Genomic DNA, 14,456 nt, shown 5'->3' on the forward strand with positions numbered 1-14,456 from the left:
CCGGACGCTTCCTTACTTTTGCCACATATTACGGACACTTTGATTCGAATTCCGGATAGCTCAAGAAACCTCAGCACTACTCCCAAGGTATAAAATAAATTTGCAGGTAATTTGATGACATGTTTCAGTGAAACATTTCAACCAAAGCGCCATACAAAAACCAAGTGCTCGGAATATTAATCTGTTCGGAATTTGAGGCAAAACGGTATATCTGAATTAATTATAATAAATTTGTGTCTACGACCTTCAGGTATTTTCAAAACACCGTCGGCTGGTTAAGCCGTAATAGACATGACAACCCTAGTTGAGTAAATTTGAGCGGCGATCTCTCTATCGCAAAAGGGGTCGATATGACGAGATACGACCACGTCGAAAGCCGAACCCATACTAACCATCTCATTGAGGCCAACGTTGGCTTATGAGTAGTGTGGCACAAACAAGGCAACAGTGCGACGCTAAAAATAAAATCTCTCACTGTTGTTCGTAGGCACGCTTAGGAGAGTCGAATTGGGCATCTCAGAGAGCCGAAGGAGGTGTAGGGTTGTGAAGGAGAAAATTGGGTCGTGACGGACTTTGGTTTCAGGGTGGCCGATTGCGCTGCAGAATCGTTACCCGTTCTGTGGCGTAGTTGGTTAACGCGCCCAGTCTAGCGTATTGGGAGTCGTGCTTTGGAGATCTGCCAAGTGGGCATGATCCACGGTAGAAACCTCTAACTGCATTTCTTCTTTCTTATATTCAGTCAATTTGGAGACATACATTGACTATCAAGGTAAGATTTTTAACAAGGAAGGCGAAGTCAAAATTTGATTTTATTTGCTAGGTTGGCGGTGATATGGATCGTGGTTACTAAGTATCCTTTGGTTACTTTGTGTTACCGCATTTGAAGCTCAGTTAGACTCAATTTGCATGCCAAACACCAATATAAATTAGTTCTAAAAAACAGCTTAATTCTCAAAGAAGGAAAAAATCTTCAAAATAATGTTGAGAATATAATTTTCTCTAATAAGTTTTACAAAAGGTCTTACGAAACAATTATTTTTCGTTTAATTAAACATTGTATGCTGAAAATCATAATATTTTTTTTTGGATTTTACGCACTTAAATATTGCTATGTGAAGCATTGTAGTGAAGTAATATGATTTTCTGGGGAACGGTTTTTTTGGGGAATGGTCCATTCTGGCAAATGGTCCATTCTGGCAAACGGCTTTCTGATAAATGGTTTTCTGGCAAATGTCATGCAACCAAAAAAATTTAATCAAAATTTTCGAAAATTGATATCTTGGACTAATACTGGGAGGAATTACCATGAACAATTACTAGAACAAAGTATTGAGAAGGTTATTGAAAAAAAAATTTTTGAAGAGACTAAAGAAAAATACAGAGCGGAAAATAAAAAGGAATTTCAGACAACTATGGGAAGTTATTTCTTATCGGATTCCATGATGATTTTTTGATTAATTCTTGGCTGAACTTTTCAGGATAACTTAACAGATGCTTGGGAAAAACCTTTTGAGTTTCATAACAGATTTTTGGCAGATTTTTCGCAAGATTCATAGCGGATTGTAGATAAAACCTTTAAACAAATCTAATAGGATCATTGGTGAAATTTGATTTGTGGTTGAATTCTAAAAACTACTCAAAAGGATTATCATTACGCAATGGAACATAATCATGAATGGTTTTGTAAATTCAAATAAAACATTTATCTTTGTTATAAATTACTTAAAATTGATTTTTTTTCAGTTGGCCAGGGGAGAGTAACGGCCCCTCCTTGCACCCCTCTGGCTACGCCATGATGTCAGTATCGAGTAAGTGTAAAATCAGAAAATGGAGTGTCTACTTAATAAAAATGCCAGCGGAGAAATTTTCAACTCATGAGTTTGTGTCATAAAAATGTGGCATCCATCCTTACAATGCGCAATGATATTGTTGTTTAATGCGGTATACCAGGATATGATAAATTATTCTGATGTTTAGAATTATGATAACACAAATATTTGGAAAAATGTTGGAACCAACATGTTAAATGAAAAACCAAACTTCGCCATAGACATAACGAACAATCTTCATAAAGGCAAATCCAGGGGGACGATCTTCCTCGATTTTCGCCTGCTTTCGTACCCGGCACAAAGCGCGAACCTAGGAAACAGCCCACATCGCATCGCATCGGTGGCTCGATCGTTTGCACAAAGAGACAGCAACGCCGGCAGCAGCAGAAGCAGCACCAGAGCAAAGTCAACCGCATCGATCGGAATAGCTGAAGGAAGTGCTGGTCCGATCGCGCCCGGCGTGGTACTCCACTATTTCATTTGCACGAAAGTTATATTGCGTATGGAATAGATGCAGAGGAATCATTTCGCTTCCGTCTATCGAGTAGAGTGGTCGTGTTTCGTCCAGGGATCCTCCTCGGAGTTTGACAGAAAAGTTTCGCTGCTATCCAATCCCGGAACCACCATCCAGTGAAAACGGTACCTATTACGTTAAACATTCCCATATAGTCAATTAGTGTGTGAGGAAAACTTTAAATGATTGCTAAATTGTTCAAACAAACATCGGTTTGAGTGTAGCATTTCATTGTTGGATGTTTTTTTTGTGTTCTATCTGAATCGTTAGAATTACACGCAAGGAGAAAATAATTGCAGCGGTATACCATCATCAGAAAGCACACATCGAGTTATAAAACCAATAAACAAGAATTGGAAGTTTGCCGAAATTTCCATTACTCCGTGCAAAAAAAAAAATTGATCCAGTTGAAACTTCTCAAGCAACAGTTGTACGGTATTGATTCTCGCCAAAAAAGGTACCTCCAGAATCCGCCTGAATCCATCCGATGTAGTGATTGTTTTTTTTCCTGGGTTTTGCGCTATGTGAGTGATTGCTTTTCATTTTTTTTAAACGTAAAGTGTGCGCAAAGTGTACGTTCTGAAGAAGATACAGTTCATGTGTGGTATTTATGTAATTTGTCTTGATAAATCTTGAATGTTGTCGGAGTTGCCGTTTTAAAGCTGCTTGTTAGATCCTACGTCCTAGAAGAACCGAGAGAAGAATTGACCGATTGTGTGAACCAGGTTGCGCGAAAACGGTGAAGCGTGAGACCAAGAGGCTGATAAGTTCCGTATCAACTGACAGGGGTTGTACCGGTCGATTGGCGTGTGATTTCTGCACAGATCGCAGATCGTACGCATCCTAGAGAAAAAAGAGGTAAGTGCTGTATCTAGTTGTGCTTTTTTTTAAGATGATTTCGGTTTGATGGTCGAACGTTATAAACTCATAGTGCTGGACCAGTCTTGTTTTTATCGATCTTTAGCCAAAAAACTTAGTCGGAATAACTTTTGAAATTAAATTAAAACATGAAGTTCAATTGGTAATCTCAGAGTTGCTACAATCTCTGCCTTTAACTTAGTTAATTGAATAAAACTTAACACCTATCTACGCCAACCGAATAAAATATTTGCCACATTCAATATTGCACTGCCTTAGATGTTTAGAATCACCACATCAGAAAGCAAGTTTTAGGTAATTTGTGATTCGTGCCTCATCATCCTTCATTTTATCCGTTTTCAGTGATTCTTAGCTTTTGGAGGTTTTGCAATGTTCAGGGTGCAGAGTTGAAGTTTTAAGGGTTAGTGTATATTTTGTGACAATTTTGTAATTTCAAATATTTCTGAAAAGTCCCCATTGCATAGTTGTAGCATAGCATCATAAGTATACTGATCAAAAACCTGATAGTGAATATGTTTAAAGTTAAAGTTGTTAACATTGAATAAAAACCATACTTGTACACCTGAAAAAAATTGTGTTGTTTTAGTTTTCTGTCAAGCTGTTTTAACAACCTACAGTTTTGTCTCAAATTTCAAATTCCAAAAATCTCAAATATGACTCATTCTAAAAAAGCGACGATTTAGAAGGACACAACTATTATTTTCAAATGTTGAGGACTTGTGATATAGTAGAATTTATTCTGTAAAAAAAAATCTGAGTGAATTACTGTTCAAAGCCAAAAGTTGGAGTTTGACACAAAACATAAATAATTGCATGTTCTTCGCCAATGTAAAATGTTTCTATTTTTTTGCGATGATGCGATTCCTGTAATGGAGCAAATTAAAGAATATAACAAATGTATAACAGGTGCACTTAAATGAGAAAAACTATTCATCTTTGGATAATTTTCCAAGAAAATTTAAGAAGAAAATACGAACCTTTGATACCTTTTTCTTTGAGTTGAACGTCTGGAAACAATCTATTTGACATGTCAGACAAAAATGAAGCAGTAAGTCGTACCTAGTTCCACTTTGAGTTTGACTGCTTCTTTCGAATTTTTGTGACACCTGCACCCTTTCTAATTACAAAGCGAGAAGTTTATTACAGCTTTTTTATGATCGCAAAAATTCTTGAATTTAACCTTTTTGATCGTCTTTGCCATATTAACTTATTCGCAAGTTTATGGTATGGTAAAATATTTATCAGCGATTGTAAAAAAAACTCTTATAAAAAATGTTATAAATTTACGTTCTTTCAGACGCGATAAATTTGACATGCAACAATGACAGATTCAAATCTGGGCTCAACATTTCATGGCGACTTAAGAATACACGCTACAACCAACATTTGCATCAAGGCATGTAATTTAGTTTTAACGTTCTCATATTTTCCATGTGCGTGTTCAATAATTTCAGTTTACCTGTAACAAGCTTAGCAGAATAACTGAAATATGCACAAAATTCTTGTGGCAAACTGCTCAACATGGTTGTTATATTATTTTCAATCCATGAATTGCACAAAATCACGGAAAAATAACTCCAAATTCTATGCTAATAAATCTTCGAGCTGTTTAGTGGAATACTTAAACGAAAATGAAAAAAACTGAATCAAGTACTATACCATTTAAGTCCACTAGAGTTTGTATCTTTTAAAAGATACGCGTATATAGACCTAAACTGTAAGGCCCTCTTCAGTTTCGTGTACTAGACTCGACTACACGACACTGAAGACGGCCTTTAAGTTGAGGTCGAAATACACGTATCTGTCAAAAGATACAAACTCTAGTAGAATTTAATGGTATAATACTGAAATCGTTTTTTTATTTACTTCCAAATTCTAGTTGAAAAGCAGCCAACGCAAATATTTTTCATATCCACGGAATTCTGTGCCAAGTAACACACTCGACAATCGTGTAAATTTGTATTTTTTGCAGTTGGCATATACGAGCGTCTTCAACTACGTAAATTAATGGTTGTGTTCCCCGAATGTCGTTTCCTCGAACGCCAGTTCCACGAATACACCGAATAGCCCATTTTCCCGAGAAGTATGAGGCTCTCAAAATTGTCGTAACTCTATATCCATGTCAGGGTGGTAAATAGACCGGTCATCTGCTATGCACCCTTCTTAATTTTATTAGCGGTATATTCGAGTTTCATCGTCCTCGGCATCTTTGGCACTATCTATTTAGTCGAGAATGACCAAAATCATTTCATCGTTCTTTCTAGTTTGCCACCATGCAACTGAAGACTTTTCTGGTACATTTGTCAACTGCATCACTTTTCGGGAAAATTAATTATTCGGGAAGCTGGCGTTCGGGAAAATGACATTCGAGGAAACGACATTCGGGAAAAACTAGCACATTATACATTTATAGGTCAAAAGATGTAATTTTCTGCCTTTTGAAATTAAATTTCTAACAAAGTCCAAATATTTTCGCTCTAATTAGACCAAATTTTACACGAACCATGGATTTTTAAGTCAAATATTTTGTAAATGTACGATGTTTGCATATATACATACCACAGTAAGATTTACATCGCGACTAGTATTCATTGTTTTAAGTGCTTTTTTTCTGAGAGAATAGAATCAAAAGTTTCTGTGCAAACATCAGTAGGTACAATTGTTTCCGATTAATTCAATTGTCTTACACCTAAAAATCGCGACATACTGCACCAGCTATATATGGAAACAAACTTAAAATGATGCCGACATTAAAGTCGAAGATCATGTAAATTTACGTCATTTAAAATTATCACGTTTTTTCTATCTTTTTAACGAAATTTTTAGCCCTGGGGTAGTTCATGTAGGGTCCAACGGCTTTACTTCCGTTCCGAAGGAAGTGGTCACTATAACCTTTGCGTCATAAGATACTATCTCGGAGTTTGGATTCGATCACAAGTCATTGGCGTGAGAGGCTTGTGTTCTAACCACTGCACTAGGCTCGTCCCCAGTCTCAAGATAATGTTTTATGATATAATATGACATGTGAGATTAGATAAGAGTCCGCGCCAACCAGAAATCAAAGGTGTGTGGTATTTTTCTTCCCAATTTCCTTACCTTTCTCCTGCAGATGTGATATAATAGAAAAATTAAAAATGGAAATAATGTAACACGAAATTTGTACCCATTCTCAATTCAATAGCAAAGCCCTGATTTTCCTCCATCTTCAACATTCCGGTTCTGTCCACCTAGAAAACGAAATTATGACGTAGGACTACGTTTAGGTTTTTTTTAAAGGGAAGTTTTTCCACTCCACCCCAATTTCCTCTTGGAGCGAATTTTAAACGACCCTGAGGCCCAGGACAAAGCCCGGTTGGGGACAATAGTGGTTCCCAACCTACAGAATCTCGTTATACGACTTTGTATAAATAGATTCTAGCACGTAATTCTCATATCATGGATCGCATCACCAATCATTTGTTACTCCCAAATCTTTTTCTTAACCCATGAACCCAATATCCTTTCCATGAAAACTGCGGAGATGCAGAGGTATACTCGGTCTCTAGTAACAACGGATGTCTGACTAACATTCCTTTCCTTTCCCGATGACTGTGTGAACGTGGCCGGCGCCATTATTGACTTTTAAAATTTGAGCTCTCGATTTGTGTACATTGAGGAATAGTAAGCTAATCCCAAGCCCGGTTCATTAAATCTCTGTGCAACTTCAATTGTTCTGGTCAATCACGGAGTAGCAACTGCGAATTGTATGATCATCTATGCTCATGCTCATGCTCATAGATTCTAGGACGTAATTCTCAATCTTGTGTTGCTTATTCCTTGCAACATTTGGGTTTCTAAATCAAGAGATAAAAAAATTGCGTTCTAAACGCGTTTTATTTTAGTGTATATTGAACTAGGTCACAAAGATTAGTGTCTGTTTCGCAATTAATTCAATCTAGTTCTGACCCTCTAAGCCAGTTGTAATTATAGAATTGTCCAGATATTCAATCGAAAAAACTAGAACAATTGTCATACTTAAATTTAAGAAATGTATTTCTTTAAGCTGATTTCAGTTGCTGGTCGCATGGTATAAGCTCATAGTGCTTGGCTAGTCTAGTTTTAACCTTTCAGTTGTCACGCGGTTGGCAAACGTCAGAAGCCCCTCGCCGACACTATGTACAAAGAGCGAGCTTTTTTTCCACATGTGCTGTGTAAAATACAACAGCGTAACTACTTAAGTGTTAATGTATTTTTACTTAAAATATATAATCGCAATTGCTTTTGAAATAGAAACTTGAAGTTCATTTGAATCAAATGAAACACTTTCTTATTTAGAAAAGTTCTGGAAACAGATGACAGATAGGGTAGATATTAATATTGCGCAAAAAAGGGATGCATTAAACAAAATTTTGTGAAATCCCAAGTAATAGTAACAGCACAATCACAGTTTTTTTTTGCTGATTCAGCTTGAGAGAGATTTGTTCCATCAATATACCGCAAAAATGTTTGTTGCAATATTTTTTGTATGTTCTTTTCCATTAAAGCATATACTGATTCTGTGCGGCCAAATTCTAACTTTATGTAGTATAAAATTTAGGCCATGTCTAGTTGAGTTAAGCCTTTTTTTTCCTTTTAACAACATTTGAGTAATTATAATTTGAACAACTGCAATGAGATATATTACGGTTTTGCACTTTTATCGTTTAACGATATAAGCAAAACAGTTACTAGTTACCAAGTACACTAGAAAAGACCAGGGTTATGATTGAAAATCGCTAGACTAGGCCCGGTAGCCGAAACCCGTAAAAAATCAATGGATCGAAAACAAAAAGCAACTACAGTAGGATGAAATTCACACGAGATAGTTTCTCAACCGGCATTCAAGTCTTTTGATACGTAATTCCCACAAACTTACGGTGCTAGATTTCGTGTGCTATGGTACCGTAGAACTATTTTTCTTCCTTCCCCATCCTTAACGGTCACCCACGGCGAAGAAGGTATAAAATTAAATTAAGGGTCAAGGTCAATGGCTGTGATATGAATGATGTTTACACATGAGTCGTGGATCAAGCAGCGTGAAGCACCTCTCAGAAGAAACGTTCGTTCTTAATCGTACATGGATCTAGCAGCGCATAAAAGTGGTGTGCTATTTTAAAACAGCTAATCAGCCAATTCAGCCACCCACCACGGACGGTAATCTCAACGATAGCAGGAATCGCAGTGGTATAATCAGTCCGTGAATTGTGGGTCGATTCTGCGCTTGACTTCAGCGCAGTAATTCCGCAATTATCGCAATTTTGTGAGTTCAGTTTATTGGTCTGGAATGGTGGTTCCCAATTTTCGTATAATTGAATTATTTAAATAATTATTTGCCTGAATGTTTGACGAATTGTGTCTTATAAATCAAAATTAGTGTGAAGAAACGGGGTTATATCTAAACATAATACTCATTTTTTATTTACTATAAAGCAAAACTAAGATCATTCTAATTCGGAAATACTAAATTAAGTTATTATTAAAATTTTGATACTTTGTTTCTTTTTCCACAGAATTAAAAATGCTTTCGAATCCAGGGCAACTTGATATGCAATTGGACTAGTAAGACCAATATTTTGCACGCTTTCAAACTTTTTGGATTTATTGCTATGAATTAATAACATTTTTTTGTTACCACAATATCGGAATCTGGTTTAAATACTTTTTCAAAATCATAGAGAACTGCCAAAACGGCCTAAAGAGCAGTAGTTCGAGCTCACTAAGAGCTTCCAGGAAAACGTAGCATTCTCCTTTCTTTTAAATTTGGAAGAAAACATTGATTCCCCTAATGAAGTTCAAGGTCTTCTGTCTAAATCCTCCAAATTTGGAACAACTGATCACGGAAAAAGCAACACTTGGTTTTCTCACTTCAATTGAAGAGCGATTTGTTGCTCTAAAATTTGTCTAAAGCATCTAATTGCTTGCTCATTTCGATGCAATTCTCAACATTATCCCTTTGTAAAAAGCGCGCATACCGGAAAAATGTCCTTTTCACCATTTTTGACACTTTTAGAGACAGTTTTATTAACCTTTTATGTGGAAGGAAGTTATGAATTTAGAGGTTTACCCTTTCTCTTGTTTTAATTGCCAATCAGTTCAGTGAATATTCGGATGTGACTTTCTGAGATATTTTTCTACAAAGATACAGTATCAGCTCTATCGAAATTTTACTATCAATCACTATGATTGCTTTTTAATATAACATTTATTCTACTGTCAAATCTCTGACTCTGATGGCATTCTGACTTTTTGATTAAAAATGATCATAAGATATTTAAATTGACTCCGGTAACACTTTTTCTTAGTATCTTCGTCTAAACTTCATTACTACCTTGCGTTTTTTCTTCTGATATACAATTCTTACACATACGTTGTGTTCTCGTTTCGTCTTCTTCTTTTTGTTTTTACGCCTCAACTGCGACAGAGTCTGCTTCTCAGCTGATTGTTCTTATGAGCACTTCTACAGAGCTTTATTTGCTAATTCACCATTTAGCATTAGTTCATCGTGTGGCAAAATCAACGATACTCATGTGCAGTGCTGGGAATGGTAATAGTAGTAGGCTTGAATTTCGCGAAAATCACGTGGCTTTCCCAGTACAGTAGTTTAAAAACGTGAATCTCATCAAGTAGCCTATGTTGGGTGCATGAATTTTCTAAAACGTTAGTGTCATTGAAGGCTGTAAATGCGGGAAATGCAATGGGAAATCGAACATTTTTCTACAGTAATTTTGGGTTGCCCTTAGCAACGGGTTTTTTGCAATCTTCAAGGCAGTTTCACTGGTTTCGCTCTGGGAGGGAGAAACCAATACAAAATTTCTCTACGTCACAGTGAGCCGAGATTTTGCTGTCACGAACTGTCACTGTGAGCCCGGGTCTTAAACAATGGACAAACATTAAAAAAGCGCGTAATTAGCCAAAGCATATTTTTGCATTTCATCAAAAGTTGCAAAAATCGAATAAGAATCAATTCATGCACATTCAAAAGTAACGTCACGAGAGCACCGTTCATTCTAATTGAATATAACGTATTGGAATGAGGCTCTTTTTAATGTTTTCATTAAAACTGAAAATTAAACGCATAGAAAACTGTGGCCCTTTTTCAATGTTTGTCCAGAAAGATCGAAGGTATACAACAACTGAAAACTAGCGATTTTCACTAAGCCTGCCTTGATTGTCGTTGGCAAGTGGGAGTTTTCTTGCAGTTTGAAATAACTTTGTGTCATATTTAGTGTGTAGTATCGGTGCCTCCCTCCCAGGTTTCGCTGACTGCGATTGGCTTTGTTTGCCTACCGTAGAATGAATTTCAGAATTTTTCCCAACCCTGCTCATGTGCCCTGGGAAGGCGAAATATTTTGGAATATAACTTTAATTTTTTTGACTAGCTAGAAACAAAACTTTAGCAGCCGCCATCTGCCGCTTCATTAGCCTTTCAGGCATTCTAGTAATTTCTAGATGTGAAAAATATTGATTATAGACTGTTTTCACTATAAGTATCATTTAACCTAACAAAATTGAGAGATTTTACTTTGTTATTGTTAAGTTTTTAACACTTAAGGACAACATTTTTTTGTCTGAAAATATCGGTCTAAATCATGTTAATAGCTTCAGTAAAGTGCCATGTCAGCGATGAAGCATAAATATCATCGAAAGAAGTATTAAAAATGCCTCAATAAACAACTTTGAAGAAGAAACTTTTGACTAGGATGCTTCCAACAAAAGATAAAACTGATCTAAATCAGTTACCACTTATTCAGATCCAATTGGAACTCAAGCTCACGACTCCTTGGCTTGGTCTTACTGAATAACTGTACGTTTATCACTACGGCTATTTGAATCCCATCGTTTGTAAATTTGGCAATTAATTGTGTTTAAGTTTGCGTTCGAACCCTAGCGATACCAGAGCTCATTTTTGCCTCTCGCTAGGTTAAATTCATGCCATATGAGCTCAAGAGGAAAGCAAAATTCGCAAATACCTAAAGATCAGAACTAGAACAGCTGATAACAAATCTCGACTTTTAGGTTCTTGGTAGATTGAATGAAAAAATCTGAACAATCTATTTCTCAATCATTAAACCGTATAACCGCAAAAAAGCATCTTCAAAGCAAAAAAAAAGTTTCTACGGCGAATCGCAAGAAAATAAATGAGATCGAAATCGGGTTTGCAAAATTAGAACAAATCCTGTACATGGCTAACGACGAGCCTCTAATACGCTCATGTTGATTGAGTTTTGCTCTCAGTTGACATCATAGTCTCATTCCGTCAATCGATGGTCTATTTGGGAACGGAATAGAAGATAAACAAGCAGGTAAACTGCAGTCGCACTTTTGGCGACTGCTGCCTCGCCTTGGAACGCCAACAAACAAATCCCACGTTGATCCGAAAATAATTTCGCTCTCATTTCTATTTACGAGCCGTGTCCGTACCCAACGATAACGGTTCTGCACCCCCGAAAAATTTCAATGCGATCACTACTTCGTCGGGAAAGATATGTACGTACATTCTCCACTTTTGCTCGTTGGGTATGCTTTTGTGTGGTTGTTGAGCTTCCGAGTTTCCTCTGCTTGCCGAGCTTCTCTGCACTCCTACATAGAGGGGCCTCAGTGGTTTAAATACTCTTATTGATCTCTCTTTGATGCGATTGTTTCCTTCTTACAATAATCTTCATATTTTTAACGTCAAACGTTGTGTTGAAAATGTGACTTAATAGGAGATGAACCAGCCTATGGCTGAAAATCTCGATAATAAAGATAATAATAATAATAATAATAATAATAATAATAATGTGACTTAATGTTTTAAAATATTGTCGTCATTAAAAATTGACATCAAAACCGAAGCCTTATAAAAAAAAACAATATTTTGAAATAAAATTGGAATGCAGACGACCAACTGTGGTCTAGATTTTAATAATCATGGCATAAACTTCGCATTAACAATATTTTACTATTTTTTAGCCATAAGAGGTGTTTTTATGATGGTTTATAGTTCTGGACTCTGTTTTGATCAAAGATATATGTTTTTGAGTCTCACAGAACCAAATCCTGAGGCTCTCAACTTTTTAAAAAAATGGTTAGGCAAACTAAAGCAAGAATAATCTTTTTCAAACGATACCTTAGTCTTGAATGCGCGTTCTCGCAAGTTGTCTCCAAGGGGAAGGGCGGGGAACGATTTTTTACGGTATGAAGATGCTGTCTATTTGTTATCGGACATACTTACGACAATAAGTGCTTATTTAATAAGGGTAATGACACTTGAAAATAAATTTGCACTCCGGGATTCTGAATCTGGATAAGAATGAGTTTTCAAACAGTCAAAAGTATGATTACAACAAAGGGCCCAGAAAAAGTTAAAAGTCCAACTTTTATAATGCATATCTCCGACGTTTTCTAAGCGATTATCATTTTTTTGCAGCAAAGGAATCAGACACTATTCAAGATCATTACCCATTTGAAATGTAGATATTAAACCCATTTTTTTACCAAGGAGGTTTCTTAGTATTATTTGTTACGGATTTGTGGCACAAATTAAGCAATGTAACAATATTTAAGTTGATAAACAATTCACATGTTTGGGTTGAAATTTAAATTTTTGATTACACTTAAAATTTATTTTACTTAAGAAACCTCAAAAAATCCTGTTTTCAAAACTTTTCTCCTATAAATCAAAATTTAATGCGATGACATCTTGTATTGTCGATATAAATTTTATTATAGTACATTATCGGTCAAAATAGCAAATTTTTGAGTGCTTTCAAAATTTATTTTACATCAAAAACTACAAAAGTCCTTTTTAAACTTTTTGTCTGCAAATCAAAAATTAAATCAGTTAATTTTGACTTACAGACCCCTCCACAAACTATCCGCAAAAAGTTTAAAGCTATTTTTCTCTCATTCCAATTATTGTTACCCGCTAGCTCACCGAAGCTAGGGAAGGGAGACAATTATAGGGTCGTTTACCTTACTCTCAACATTACATACACTCACGGTGGTACTCACCTACAGTAGGAGCTACACACGCACGTGTGTTGCGCGACACGTGCCCACCAGTGCAACAAGGTGTAAAAATCGGCAAACAGTGTCGTATCTAGGGGGACTCAAAAGCTGCTCAAACTATCAATTCTGGCTCAATCACAACGGGCGAGGCTTGACGACTCCTTTGTGAGTCCGGTAACGAAAAGCAAAGTGAAAGTGGCGAAAGAGACTAATCAAGGCTTGCTCTTTAAATGAATGCGCTGTACAAATTAACTTCTCATTCTAACATGCTAATTTATTAGCCATAATCGGCTGAATAATGACGTCACAACACTTTGGGGTAGGGTACTTGCGGTTTGGTACATTCTTGGCAGGGCGGCGACTGGAGGCTCTAAGCAGCAACGGTTGGTGGCAGGTGGTGGTGGTTGATGGCGGGTTGGTGGCGACAGGCGGCGATTCTCCGGGGGTTGATATAGGGGAGATATCCAGCCGGCGGACTAGATGGTGATAGGCGAACTACGGAGTGACTTGATCGGTTTCACGGGAAGTTTGGCAACTGTCCCACCGTGAACTTGATTGATGGACCTCACGGACCTGGACCGGGATGCTGGAGTACGACAGTCCAGATAATATCCGGAATGGAGAGGATGGCTTCGTTGGCTTCGACGGCTTTGTAGTCGCTCTCCTGAACGGCTTGGTGGCAAGGAACAATGGCGGTTTTGGACACAGGGAAGACAATGGCCAGATGACAAAGGCCGAATGCGGTGGCCGAGAACAATGACCGACGCCCGGGATCTGAGCGTGGCCAATCCAAAATGGCCGGTTTCGTGCTCCGGATGAAGATTGTAGCACGTAACGTGGGCACCCTTTCCAGCGTCTGTCCGTCCTTGGCGTTTTGGGAGATGAAGCTAGGTGCGCTTGAAGGGAAAAAGGGCCGCTTTTGTCCTGTGGAGGAAATAACCACCGCTTGCTCCGCCAAGCGATGCAGAAAAAGAGAAAAAGGCCCGCTTACAGGACCTACCCCCGTGATTAGTACCCTTGTGACGTCACTGTGGTTTTTAATTTGTACAATATACATGTTTTAACATTAAATTACCTTTTTCTCCGCAAACTAACACTAAATGTTCTGTTTTATGTACACGTGTGTTTTGGGCTTAACAAAAAACCTATTAACAAAGAAATAACAATACCGTTTTTATCCTACTAACAATGCACCTTTTGTGTCACTAACCATACATGTAATCTTC

The 14,456-nt window shown here is 37.2% G+C and overlaps 1 protein-coding gene across 1 annotated transcript in view; it reads left to right on the forward strand.

The window, feature by feature from the left end:
• The first annotated feature begins 2,153 nt into the window (after window positions 1–2,153).
• Window positions 2,154–14,456, forward strand: part of LOC5572781 — a 346,582-nt gene continuing 334,279 nt past the window's right edge. The window contains exon 1 of the mRNA XM_001654130.2: window positions 2,154–3,201. The gene's annotated coding sequence lies outside the window, so the exon portion shown is untranslated. The remainder of the gene's footprint in view (window positions 3,202–14,456) is intronic.

The sequence above is a fragment of the Aedes aegypti genome, chromosome 1, assembly GCF_002204515.2.
Source record: "Aedes aegypti strain LVP_AGWG chromosome 1, AaegL5.0 Primary Assembly, whole genome shotgun sequence".
NCBI lineage: Eukaryota > Metazoa > Arthropoda > Insecta > Diptera > Culicidae > Aedes > Aedes aegypti.